At 37.1% G+C, this 14,744-nt stretch overlaps 1 long non-coding RNA gene across 1 annotated transcript; it reads right to left on the bottom strand.

Moving 5' to 3' along the window:
* Positions 1-7,272: 7,272 nt before the first annotated feature.
* Positions 7,273-14,244, bottom strand: LOC134527107 (uncharacterized). Its single transcript, XR_010074075.1, has 3 exons — positions 13,959-14,244; positions 8,174-13,869; positions 7,273-8,084 (listed from the first exon to the last, which is right to left on the bottom strand). It is a non-coding gene; the product is annotated as an uncharacterized LOC134527107 (long non-coding RNA).
* Between the last annotated feature and the right edge of the window lie 500 nt (positions 14,245-14,744).

The following is a 14,744-nucleotide window of genomic DNA, read 5'->3' as shown; positions in this document are numbered from 1 at the left end:
AGAGTCCAACCAGATCCTTTACAGACATAGTCCTCCTCTTCTTGACAGAGTTTTCTGGATACCTTGTTTAACAGTTTGCTTGACATCGTTAGAACTGTAAATTACTGCAGCCGATGTCTTGAATGCACACTTCTTCACTTTGTCATCGAATGGATAAGGCTTTCCATATATACAGTCCAACCACAAGTTATATTTCAAAGGTCCGTTTGTTGCTACGTCATCAGTAAGCTGATTGATTATGTCCTGTCTGATATCATCAAGAAAATTACAAATGTCCTTCGACTCACTTAACGTACTTGGATAATAGTAGTCTTTCAATGTTCCACGAAATGCAGACTGCGCCAAGTAGAAGCCATTATCGTTCACTTGTAATGCACCGATCACAGTCTTAGGTTTATTTTCATGTTCAGATGCCACAGTAATCGGTTGCTGCACATCGGTTTTTTTACTTGTACGCTCACGAGTCACCAATCTAAACTCAGGAGTCGTAATTGCTGCAGGAAGTTCTGCAGTAGGCGCACGGACTTCACCTTTACAGTTTATCGCATGTCGGCGCAAATTATCAATTCGAGTAAACCATTTATGACACTCGTCACAACGAAACTTCATGCGAGAAGGATTCTTCATGCATTTGCTCCGCTCATGTCTTCGTGCATCATGGGAAAATGCGAACGACGTATCACAGTAGCTGCAAGGATACCGCGGTGATGAAGACGAACCTTTCAGACTCGATCCAGATACTGACGTTGTCGCCGACGTACCATTTCCAGGCATGCTCTTATACACATCGATGCAACGTTGTTGCACCGATACCTTTACTTTCTGCCGCGCAACAGGTCCTTTGCATGTCTCCAAGTGTTGCTCCAAATTAGCATTTCTTGTAAATTGCTTGCGACACTTAATACAGCCAAACATTTTTCGATAAGGGTTCTTAGCACATTCTCTATTCTCAGGTCTGCGAGCATTTGAGGTGATAGTAAATGATGCGTCACAGTATTTGCACTGACGCAATGTACGCTCTTCATTAGTTGAAGAATCCATTGCTGATGATAAAACTTCGGATGATGGTGGTATCACATCTGTTGAAATCTCCTCCAATGTTGACGTCGTCGTTGCCAACGGGATCTGCACATTCTCCATCGTAGCTGTCGTCAAGGTTCCCGTAGTCGACGGTACAACCTCCGAGTTTAACGTTAAAGACGGTAAAGATGCCATCGAGGTCTCAAGAACAGCTAATTGACACGACTTATGCACCAGAAGAAACAAACTAGGTGATCCTTACACCGCCGTCGTCAGAAACCAACTGAGCGTCCTGCTGTCTAGGACTCGCTTATATACATGCACCGTATTGGAATAATACGCTAGTCAAATCAAGAACCATGTACAATAATACTAGAGTCAAATCTACAAATTAAAAAAGAGGATTATTTGATCGGAAAAAAAAATCGATCTCTCCAATATAAGCCAGGCTCCAAGAGCTACAATTCACGTCATCAGATCCATCTACATTTTGCTCCTATGCTTCAATTGACCATTAGCTGCAAGTGCTCCAACAGCTCCATCAGCTCCAACACGTAATGTACGCAATCTACGCGCAATACATGCAATTTACACGCAATAAATGTAATGATTACACAGTACACACAGGAAACGGAACATACACACAGTACACACACACAGGAAACGGAACGTACACACAGTACACACACACAGGAAACGGAACGTACACACCTTACACACAGGAAACTAAACGGACACACAGTACACACAGGAAACTAAACGTACACACAGTACACACAGAAAACTAAACGTACACACAGTACACACAGGAAACGGAACGTACACACAGTACAAACAGGAAACGGAACGTACACACAGTACACACAGGAAACTGAACGTACACACAGTACACACAGGAAACGGAACATACACACAGTACACACAGGAAACTGAACGTACACACAGTACACACAGGAAACGGAACGTACACACAGTACACACAGGAAACGGAACGTACACACAGGAAAAGGAACGTACACACAGTACACACAGGAAACGAAACGCACACACAGTACACACAGGAAACGGAACGTACACACAGTACACACAGAAAACGGAACGTACACATAGTACACACAGGAAACTGAACGTACACACAGTACACACAGGAAACGGAACGTACACACAGTACACACAGGAAACGGAACGTACAAACAGTACACACAGGAAACGGAACGTACACACAGTACACACAGGAAACGGAACGTACACACAGTACACACAGGAAACGGAACGTACACACAGGAAACGGAACGTACACACAGTACACACAGGAAACGGAACGTACACACAGTACACACAGAAAACGGAACGAACACACAGTACACACAGGAAATGGAACGTACACACAGTTCACACAGGAAACGGAACGTACACACAGTACACACAGGAAACGTAATGATCACACATACAGTAGCGGAAACACACACAGGCTTAGTTGGAAATCAAAATACAAGAAATAAAAACATTAAATTTTTACTTTCAATATTTTATTACTTCTCAACATTACACAAATACAAGTAAAAGAAGCCATTATTGTATGTAGCCAGCTTTCCTCAGTTCTTTGAGTATGAAGGATATTTCTTTGATGCACGGATAGTTTCCTGCACAAAGCGAGCCATGTAGAAGTCTTAGCCGGTCAACCAATATGTTTGGATCTTTCCATGATGTGTAATCAATCTCTTCTACCACCATCTTACTTGCTTGTTTATTATAAATACTTTTAATATCACAATCGTCCCAGTGATCATAATAAGTATTATCAGATTTATTAATTATAACACGACGTTTCCATCGTTTCGGTCTCAGGACATCGCCACATTCTTCGATCTTGTCAGCTCTAGGTGCTTCATCACAGTCTATGCCTTTGTCAACAGCCTCAGAGTCACTGTAACAATCACTGTAGAAGACATCCTCTTCACCCAGATTACCGTATGAATTTGCTATCGATGATGTCGAAGTGTCTTTATCGTCTTCATGCTTCCTTTTTAGGAGTCCATCATTTTTACAAAGAATGGATGATCTACTGAATATAGGCTTGAATGTATTCTCACTATTCACGGTGTTGATACTTCCATTAGTTTCAGTCTTCCCGAAGGCATTAGCATCCTTCAATTTATGTTCTTCCTCACGATCGGGTGAGCTAATACCATCACGCTCAGGACAAGGAAAATTATTGTCATAATGCAGATCACTCTTCTTTAGTCTAGAGGATCCATCTGTGTCCTCTGTGCCGTAAGTAGTCTTGACTTTACATGTTCTACCATGTCTTTTTAAGCTGTCAATTCGTGTTAACAACCTGCTACAACGATTACAGCTTAACATGTTGCGTAGTGGGTTTCTAGCACAATCATTCTTCTCATGACGTCTAGCATTCCTTCTCATATCAAAATCCTTGCCACAGTATCTACAGCGGCTTCCTTCCGATTCAGCTATAGATAACAAACCACGAGCCATGGTAGCTTCTGTGACTAATGTTAGATACAAACTGTCAGTTTTCTCCAATTGGAACCATTTCTTAAATAGAGTTTTTGAAATATTACATCAGCGAGAGTTAAGTTATCTAATGCAAAGCAAATTAATGCAAGTAGTTCCGGCTGTCGTCAACAGATGGCGCCACGTGTTGCTTGCAGGTAAATAATATATATTTCATAATGTGGGATGCGGAACGCTCACTATCGATCGCAAAGGGAGGTTGGCTTCGATAGTATCCAAGGAGAAAAAAGTTCGTCCTTCCTGCTAGTGCTTCTCAGATTTCTCACGGTCCGCCATCTTGGATTACGACGTCACGGCGTCCATCTTGGATGGGTGTGACCTTGACCTTTGACCGAAACCGCAGGAATGATCGCAAGCACACGGATTAACCATCAAAATATTGATAAGAATAATCAGGAGCACACGGAGAAAACCATCATAATATTGGCAAGAATAATCAGGAGCACACGGAGAAAACTGCCACAAGTTATCTTTCATATCATTAAAATACAAAAAAAAATTAATAAAAAATGTAAAAAAAAAACTAAAAAAAAATTCAAACATTTTGCTAGCTTGTGAACTTCTCATTGTTGAGCAAAGATAGAGTTCTAGTACAAGCCAGAATGTTTGAATTTTGTTTTCGTTTTATTTTTAATTTTTTATTATTTTTTTTTGTATTTTAATGATATCAAAGAAAACTTGTGGCGGTTTTCTCCGTGTGCTCCTGATTATTTTTGCCAATATTATGATGGTTTTCTCCGTGTGCTCCTGATTATTCTTATCAATATTTTGATGGTTATTTCGTGTGCTTGCGATCATTCCTGCGGTTTCGGTCAAAGGTCAAGGTCACACCCATCCAAGATGGACGCCGTGACGTCGTAATCCAAGATGGCGGACCGTGAGAAATCTGAGAAGCACTAGCAGGAAGGACGAACTTTTTTCTCCTTGGATACTATCGAAGCCAACCTCCCTTTGCGATCGATAGTGAGCGTTCCGCATCCCACATTATGAAATATATATTATTTACCTGCAAGCAACACGTGGCGCCATCTGTTGACGACAGCCGGAACTACTTGCATCAATTTGCTTTGCATTAGATAACTTAACTCTCGCTGATGTAATATTTCAAAAACTCTATTTAAGAAATGGTTCCAATTGGAGAAAACTGACAGTTTGTATCTAACATTAGTCACAGAAGCTACCATGGCTCGTGGTTTGTTATCTATAGCTGAATCGGAAGGAAGCCGCTATAGATACTGTGGCAAGGATTTTGTCATGAGAAGGAATGCTAGACGTCATGAGAAGAATGATTGTGCTAGAAACCCACTACGCAACATGTTAAGCTGTAATCGTTGTAGCAGGTTGTTAACACGAATTGACAGCTTAAAAAGACATGGTAGAACATGTAAAGTCAAGACTACTTACGGCACAGAGGACACCGATGGATCCACTAGACTAAAGAAGAGTGATCTGCATTATGACAATAATTTTCCTTGTCCTGAGCGTGATGGTATTAGCTCACCCGATCGTGAGGAAGAACATAAATTAAAGGATGCTAATGGCTTCGGGAAGACTGAAACTAATGGAAGTATCAACACCGTGAATAGTGAGAATACATTCAAGCCTATATTCAGTAGATCCTCCATTCTTTGTAAAAATGATGGACTCCTAAAAAGGAAGCATGAAGACGATAAAGACACTTCGACATCATCGATAGCGAATTCATACGGTAATCTGGGTGAAGAGGATGTCTTCTACAGTGATTGTTACAGTGACTCTGAGGCTGTTGACAAAGGCATAGACTGTGATGAAGCACCTAGAGCTGACAAGATCAAAGAATGTGGCGATGTCCTGAGACCGAAACGATGGAAACGTCGTGTTATAATAAATAAATCTGATAATGCTTATTATGATCACTGGGACGATTGTGATATTAAAAGTATTTATAATAAACAAGCAAGTAAGATGGTGGTAGAAGAGATTGATTACACATCATGGAAAGATCCAAACATATTGGTTGACCGGCTAAGACTTCTACATGGCTTGCTTTGTGCAGGAAACTATCCGTGCATCAAAGAAATATCCTTCATACTCCAAGAACTGAGGAAAGCTGGCTACAAACAATAATGGCTTCTTTTACTTGTATTTGTGTTATGTTGAGAAGTAATAAAATATTGAAAGTAAAAATTTAATGTTTTTATTTCTTGTATTCTGATTTACAACTAAGCCCGTGTGTGTTTCCGCTACTGTATGTGTGATCATTACGTTTCCTGTGTGTACTGTGTGTACGTTCCGTTTCCTGTGTGTACTGTGTGTACGTTTCGTTTCCTGTGTGTACTGTGTGTACGTACCGTTTTCTGTGTGTACTGTGTGTACGTTCCGTTTCCTGTGTGTACTGTGTGTGCGTTCCGTTTCCTGTGTGTACTGTGTGTACGTTCCGTTTCCTGTGTGTACGTTCCGTTTCCTGTGTGTACTGTGTGTACGTTCCGTTTCCTGTGTGTACTGTGTGTACGTTCCGTTTCCTGTGTGTACTGTGTGTACGTTCCGTTTCCTGTGTGTACTGTGTGTACGTTCCGTTTTCTGTGTGTACTGTGTGTACGTTCAGTTTCCTGTGTGTACTGTGTGTACGTTCAGTTTCCTGTGTGTACTGTGTGTACGTTCCGTTTTCTGTGTTTACTGTGTGTACGTTCCGTTTCCTGTGTGTTCTGTGTGTGCGTTCCGTTCCCTGTGTGTACTGTGTGTACGTTCCGTTTCCTGTGTGTACGTTCCGTTTCCTGTGTGTACTGTGTGTACGTTCCGTTTCCTGTGTGTACTGTGTGTACGTTCCGTTTCCTGTGTGTACTGTGTGTACGTTCCGTTTCCTGTGTAAACTGTGTGTACGTTCCGTTTCCTGTGTGTACTTTGTGTGCGTTCAGTTTCCTGTGTGTACTGTGTGTACGTTCAGTTTCCTGTGTGTACTGTGTGTACGTTCCATTTCCTGTGTGTACTGTGTGTACGTTTAGTTTCCTGTGTGTACTGTGTGTATGTTCCGTTTCCTGTTTGTACTGTGTGTACGTTCCGTTTCCTGTGTGTACTGTGTGTACGTTTAGTTTTCTGTGTGTACTGTGTGTACGTTTAGTTTCCTGTGTGTACTGTGTGTCCGTTTAGTTTCCTGTGTGTACTGTGTGTACGTTCCGTTTCCTGTGTGTGTGTACTGTGTGTACGTTCCGTTTCCTGTGTGTGTGTACTGTGTGTACGTTCCGTTTCCTGTGTGTACTGTGTAATCATTACATTTATTGCGTGTAAATTGCATGTATTGCGCGTAGATTGCGTACATTACGTGTTGGAGCTGATGGAGCTGTTGGAGCACTTGCAGCTAATGGTCAATTGAAGCATAGGAGCAAAATGTAGATGGATCTGATGACGTGAATTGTAGCTCTTGGAGCCTGGCGTATATTGGTGAGATCGATTTTTTTTCCGATCAAATGATCCTCTTTTTTAATTTGTAGATTTGACTCTAGTATTATTGTACATGGTTCTTGATTTGACTAGCGTATTATTCCAATACGGTGCATGTATATAAGCGAGTCCTAGACAGCAGGACGCTCAGTTGGTTTCTGACGACGGCGGTGTAAGGATCACCTAGTTTGTTTCTTCTGGTGCATAAGTCGTGTCAATTAGCTGTTCTTGAGACCTCGATGGCATCTTTACCGTCTTTAACGTTAAACTCGGAGGTTGTACCGTCGACTACGGGAACCTTGACGACAGCTACGATGGAGAATGTGCAGATCCCGTTGGCAACGACGACGTCAACATTGGAGGAGATTTCAACAGATGTGATATATGCCGGTCATTACTCTTGTTTCGGTTTGCTAAACCTCACCAAGGTAATTTACGACGGAAGACTCCGGGATCTTAGGTTGAATGGCATTGCTTTGTTGTATTGAATAAATAATGAGTAGAGAGGAAATATGCCGACTGGGAAAACTACCGAACAAAAGTTGATAACCTGTTAAGAATTTATATAGATAAGAAATTAAATAAAAAGGTTAGGTAATTGCAACATAAAATACACACTGATATCGGGTCAGCCATAACAAAACATATTTATTTAAAACACAATAAAGAGTATTAATTGAGTATTCGTACATTCAAAACAAAACGGGGCCCCAACATTTTTTTTTTACTTAGTTACATCTTCACAATATGATTAATTAGTTACATTTTTCAAAATGATTATTACTTAGCTACATTTTCAAAATAATTAACGTAAATTTAAGATACAGAAAGAATTAAAATATTACTCAGGAATTAAATGTAGATTACGATGCCAAAGGGGTAGTTTGATGAAATAGTCGATGAAATTGCAAGATACGCGTGGCCGAAACAGGTTAACTACCCATGCTGCATGCTTAGGATTTAGTCGTCGAAAACTTTCCTGGGATATTTGTTGGCGGCTCCCATCGCCGTAGAACCACGGGACAAGCCCTGGGGTGCCCAGATGTTATGGGCGAAGCTTATGGATCACACCTCAGGCATGGGGCAGCGAGAGGTCGCCAACTCCCGGACCGCTAAACAAGTTTTTTAACAACAAAAAATTAAACTATCCCATAAATAATTATAAGACAATGATTCCCCGGGCAAGGGCGGTAAAACTCACCTAATGCGGTAGTAAATACACAACTTTCGACATGGATGTCGATAGATACGTGACGAGCACAAAAATTTTGATGTCTACATTATGGCTGACAAAAACAGAAAGGAAAGTGCTACCTTTTCCTTTCCAATATGAAGATGACCATAGATATGACAATACATAGAGATGAGAAACTTAAAAAGTTACACTTTCCTGCACTTAAGTGCAATAACTCAATAATTAATCTTAACCACAATATTAATATAAACAAAAGGAAAAAGGAATTTATGATGTTTAAAGTCTTTTAAAGTCTTTTTAAGTCCATATGTTTTTCTTTTAAATCCACAAATCTTAACAAAGACATAAATATCTTTTAACAAAAAAAAGATTTTTATACAAAAACAATTATTTCTTACAAATTGATACTTAAAATAATTATTATTTCATTATTCTTCAAATAATCAAAAGTTAAAAACAATGAGTTATTAAAAAAAGATATAAAAAAAAGTAGCCTCCCAGTTTGCATTTAATTAAACAACATATAAGCAATAATGAGCGCATGCCCACACAACAAGTGCACAACGGCACACACTCCCCCCCTCAAAGCACACCACTCTCTTAAAAAAAAATCTTCTTTTTATATGGCAATCTATAAAACTTAAATGCACGAGAATGCAAAACATCAATATACGAGAGATATCAAAGATCAAAATATTAATTAATAAATATGTGTGTAGATGAAGAACAGAACAGGACAGGATGGTGATATGACTAGGTTGTTAATAACCTGAATAATAGACATATTAAGAAATATTAGCAATGTTTGAAAACATTAAGTCGCTAATGTTACAATTAACCTTTGGGAGTTGTATGGTAGGTAAAGATAAGTTTGACTTACCCAACCAAACATGTTAAAGGAAGAACCAATGAAAACACTAGGAGTGACGAACAATTGGTAATGACGGAGTTAGTGGTGGAAACGAATGACCACGAATATGTTTTTGTCAACCAGATTATGGTAGACCTTGATTCTGTGTGTTAATTTGAAGGTTTTTTTTTTTTTTTTTTTTTTTTGAGCCAAGATTTTGAACTGGATGCTAGAAGACCGGGAAAATGTTTTGGTGCAGTTCATAGATTATGGTACACCTTGATTGTGTTTTGCGAAAAGTATGAGTAAAATACTCTTCCTATTAAGGATTTTTGGGGAATCACAGGATCAACTTCCTGCTATACTCAAGAAACAGAGATGAAACAACAGACAATGCACCATGAGGAATATACACCTCTACATCAAAATGGGGACTACTCACCCCTGAACATTAAAATACTTAAATACTCACACAAATGAGTTAAACAACAAATCTCTGTCTCGAAATCGACATAAATTAGCTAAACGTAGGATTATCCCATACCTACGAGAGAAAAATCTCAAAGCTAGAGAAGAACGAAGACGACGACGAAGATCAAAATACGAAAAGGACGAAGAAAATGAATGAGTAATCGAAGAAACAAGCAGGACAGACGGGTGGTACAAATAATCAGGACCGCCAGTACATACTACAACAAAAGAGGACCATACCTCATATAAAAAAAAATGCCCGTCGGCTTATTCAGAATAGTGGGGACTCCTTACCCCTCCTTATTCAGCTAAATGGGGGGTCTTCTACCTCCTCCATATTAACAAAATTGGGGATTCTCTACCCCTTCACATAAAAAAAATTGGGGATTCTTTACCCCTTCTTAAATCCTGGTCACTAAGATCCTGATCATACTATACCGCTCTGAACACTGCAGTTCATACAACACAGCATGCTAAAATTTAAAAAAGTTTCAAAATAGAAGAATACCTAATGAAAGTTTAACAAGACTTACATTGACAATACCGATCAAATACAAAAGAAATTTGAGCCACCAAAAAAAAAAAAAAAAATCTTAAAATGCTTATTCAAAACGACAACACAAAAATTGAAAATTAAAAAAAATTAAGAAAATGGCCGTCCAAAGATGAATGACTAAGTCCCATACCTTAGACACTCAAGAGATAATTTAGCACCTGCAAAAGCAAGATTGACCACTAACACAAAATATAACATGAATAAAGTTGATTCAGCAAAGGTGAAGTGAATAAAAAAAGAACTGCTTGCAATGTATTAAAAGGAAAAATTTTTGAGAAGAAATCAAAGTTGAAACCATACCTTAGAATGAAGAATGTGTCACTATACGACAGTCTCACCAAGCAGAACTCCACTACACGAAATTCACCAGAGATGGCTGTAACGGTGAGTCGCAGCAACACCGAGCCGAAGCTGCAACCACCCTAGCAAACTCCATGCAGCAGACACCCCACCGGAGAGATGTCATACAGCAACAACCCTAGTACACAAATCAAAACAAGAAGGAACATCTAAATTCAAAACCAAAAACTTGCAAAACAAAATAATTAAAAAAATAATTAAGTTGATGACACTACACGGTGTAATGTGTGGAACACATGTGAAACAGCTGTATCGTGTGGAGAGATGTACAAGACACACAACACACCACATCCCCACATGAACTAACACACACATAACCTACAAAACAGAAATTTCAAAAAATATATATGTTTTGGATGACAAGACAAAAAACAAAACCCAAATACTAAAATGTTATTTTAAAAGATGACACTAGCAAGACAAACAACAGAATAATAATTCAAGATAGCACTCAAAACAAATTAATTATTATTTAAAAACAAATAAAATCACAAAATATATTAATCTAAATTTAAACTATTATTAAAATGAGTGATTGGATCTTCCATGGCAGATATATGGTTTGATAAAAAAAAATGACTGAGGCCTGCAAAAAAAATGAAAAGTGCTGGTGAAGCCTAAACACTTCTCAACAGGACTTGGCACTGGCTCACTGGCTCTGGCTCAGAGGACCTGCCTAAAATAAAAAGTTGACCAAAGTCGACAACACAATTAAAACACAACCCAAATATCGTCTGGAAGTCACTTACTCCCACAGTACAAAATTGTATACATTAAAACTATAAAACCCTTTAATAGTGCTTAAAGAAAAGATTCAAAAGAGAAAAGACAAAATTCTAACAAGACAACCACTGACCTTTTACTGCATCTCACTGAAACAAAATAATTAAAACAAAACAAAGCAAAATAGTGAAATTTAAATGAAAAAAAAATTAATAGGCTCAAGAGAAAAAATTTAAATGATGATCCAACACAATTTAAGACAAAAAAGAATATATTACCCAAATACTTGATTCAAAAGTAAATATACTGCAAATTAGATACTTATAAAACAATACCATAACCTCAATTATTAAACTGTGCAATGAAAAGCACTAGAACACACATTAAATGAACTTATTAGGAAAACGGCAAAATGTCTCTTGTAAGAAATTAGATAAAATACATACCCAAGATGACCTACAACAAAACATGGGCAAGGAAACAACATTAAAATTATTAAAACCACTTGCTAAAAAAAGAACTTATTAAACGATGGCAACAAACAAGAAAATATACCTATCATGGTTAGATTATGAAAAACGTGCCCCAAATGGTGATACACGAAAAGTAAACAAACATCACATCAATTAAATATTACTGAAGAAACCACAGACTTTTCAACATATGGCAATCTGCAAAAAAAATCAGAATCATGGAATTATTATGAAAACGAGAAATAATATGCGAACAATTCTCTCACGAACAAAACCTGCAATCTTATAAAATTGAAATATCATTTAGAATTATATTAATAAAGAATATGCAAATTATGAAATTATAACAACAATTTATAGGTTAAAAGGAATATAAATTTTAAAACTCTAAAATAACTTGCGACAAATTAAACGACAATTACCAAACATAACCTCAATCTTACATGGTTAACTAAAACAGAAAAAATCAGTGTTGATATTAATCTAGTTGATACACCAAACCCTAAATTATGTGAAATGGACACAAAAAAAAACTCATGAAAACCAAACATGAAGATGATAACAAAATAACTTGTACGAAAATACATACCCCAAATACCAACTAATAACCACATGATTACTTGAACATAAAAATTCAAACTAAGAAAACCCTATAACCAAACTTGTTCCCCAGAAATAATATTTAAAAAAAATTAAATGTTGCAACAACTTAAAAACTAGTACCATGGTTTTTTATTTATTTATTTATGACTCGAGTTACGAGGGATTCAAAGACTAGGACACGTGGGTCATGAGTCCACGATCAACTGAGTCAAGGACCCTAAAGACACTAATTCGCTAACAGTGGACCCGAATGGTGGACCTTCAACTGAAAGCAGGAATAAGTGTTAAAAAAAAATAACAAAACAACGCCAACAGTAGGACACAAAGTTAGGCGGCCGTTCCTAAACAATGCACACTTAAACTGAAGACCACAAATTATACTTAAAAGGAATACTTAATAACCTACCCAAAATAACCTGTAAACTACATGATAAAGGCAACACACTGGTGTAAACAACAGGACCAACAACCACACTGATTCAAATATAGCCAGAAACTGTAAATAGATAATTTGTTTATATTAAGAAAGATGCATACTTTAAAACAAAGTTTAGATCTCTTGCAGATTATATGTCACTGAAGACAAAACACCTTAGAAACTGAAAATTAGAACTTCAAGATTAAAACCAACGAGAGAAAAATAAGAAATCAAAGAAATCTCTTGGACAATTCTAACTTCATAATGTACCTTATAAGGAAAACACTTTAAAGTAAAAATAAATAGATTGCCATAAAAAAGATTATCAAACAATAATTACCATAAATTAAATAGTTAAAACAGTACTTCAAGATGATAGCTTGGAACTTATTTCAAAGTTAAAACTATGAAAACTTAAAATTCGTTAATTTACTCAAAAAAAAATATTTAAACTTAAACAAAAAAAAAAAACACAACAAAACAAAATACCAAGACAACCACCAGCTCTGCTACCATCTTTATGCCGGTCATTACTCTTGTTTCGGTTTGCTAAACCTCACCAAGGTAATTTACGACGGAAGACTCCGGGATCTTAGGTTGAATGGCATTGCTTTGTTGTATTGAATAAATAATGAGTAGAGAGGAAATATGCCGACTGGGAAAACTACCGAACAAAAGTTGATAACCTGTTAAGAATTTATATAGATAAGAAATTAAATAAAAAGGTTAGGTAATTGCAACATAAAATACACACTGATATCGGGTCAGCCATAACAAAACATATTTATTTAAAACACAATAAAGAGTATTAATTGAGTATTCGTACATTCAAAACAAAACGGGGCCCCAACATTTTTTTTTTACTTAGTTACATCTTCACAATATGATTAATTAGTTACATTTTTCAAAATGATTATTACTTAGTTACATTTTCAAAATAATTAACGTAAATTTAAGATACAGAAAGAATTAAAATATTACTCAGGAATTAAATGTAGATTACGATGCCAAAGGGGTAGTTTGATGAAATAGTCGATGAAATTGCAAGATACGCGTGGCCGAAACAGGTTAACTACCCATGCTGCATGCTTAGGATTTAGTCGTCGAAAACTTTCCTGGGATATTTGTTGGCGGCTCCCATCGCCGTAGAACCACGGGACAAGCCCTGGGGTGCCCAGATGTTATGGGCGGAGCTTATGGATCACACCTCAGGCATGGGGCAGCGAGAGGTCGCCAACTCCCGGACCGCTAAACAAGTTTTTTAACAACAAAAAATTAAACTATCCCATAAATAATTATAAAACAATGATTCCCCGGGCAAGGGCGGTAAAACTCACCTAATGCGGTAGTAAATACACAACTTTCGACATGGATGTCGATAGATACGTGACGAGCACAAAAATTTTGATGTCTACATTATGGCTGACAAAAACAGAAAGGAAAGTGCTACCTTTTCCTTTCCAATATGAAGATGACCATAGATATGACAATACATAGAGATGAGAAACTTAAAAAGTTACACTTTCCTGCACTTAAGTGCAATAACTCAATAATTAATCTTAACCACAATATTAATATAAACAAAAGGAAAAAGGAATTTATGATGTTTAAAGTCTTTTAAAGTCTTTTAAAGTCCATATGTTTGTCTTTTAAATCCACAAATCTTAACAAAGACATAAATATCTTTTAACAAAAAAAAGATTTTTATACAAAAACAATTATTTCTTACAAATTGATACTTAAAATAATTATTATTTCATTATTCTTCAAATAATCAAAATTTAAAAACAATGAGTTATTAAAAAAAGATATAAAAAAAGTAGCCTCCCAGTTTGCATTTAATTAAACAACATATAAGCAATAATGGGCGCATGCCCACACAACAAGTGCACAACGGCACAGATACCACCATCATCCGAAGTTTCATCACCAGCAATGGATTCTTCAACTAATGAAGAGCGTACATTGCGTCAGTGCAAATACTGTGACACATCATTTACTATCACCTCAAATGCTCGCAGACATGAGAATAGAGAATGTGCTAAGAACCCTTATCGAAAAATGTTTGGCTGTATTAAGTGTCGCAAGCAATTTACAAGAAATGCTAATTTGCAGCAACACTT

Source organism: Bacillus rossius, chromosome 1 (assembly GCF_032445375.1).
Source record: "Bacillus rossius redtenbacheri isolate Brsri chromosome 1, Brsri_v3, whole genome shotgun sequence".
Taxonomy (NCBI): Eukaryota; Metazoa; Arthropoda; class Insecta; order Phasmatodea; family Bacillidae; genus Bacillus; species Bacillus rossius.
This window is presented reverse-complemented; position numbering and strand designations above follow the sequence as displayed.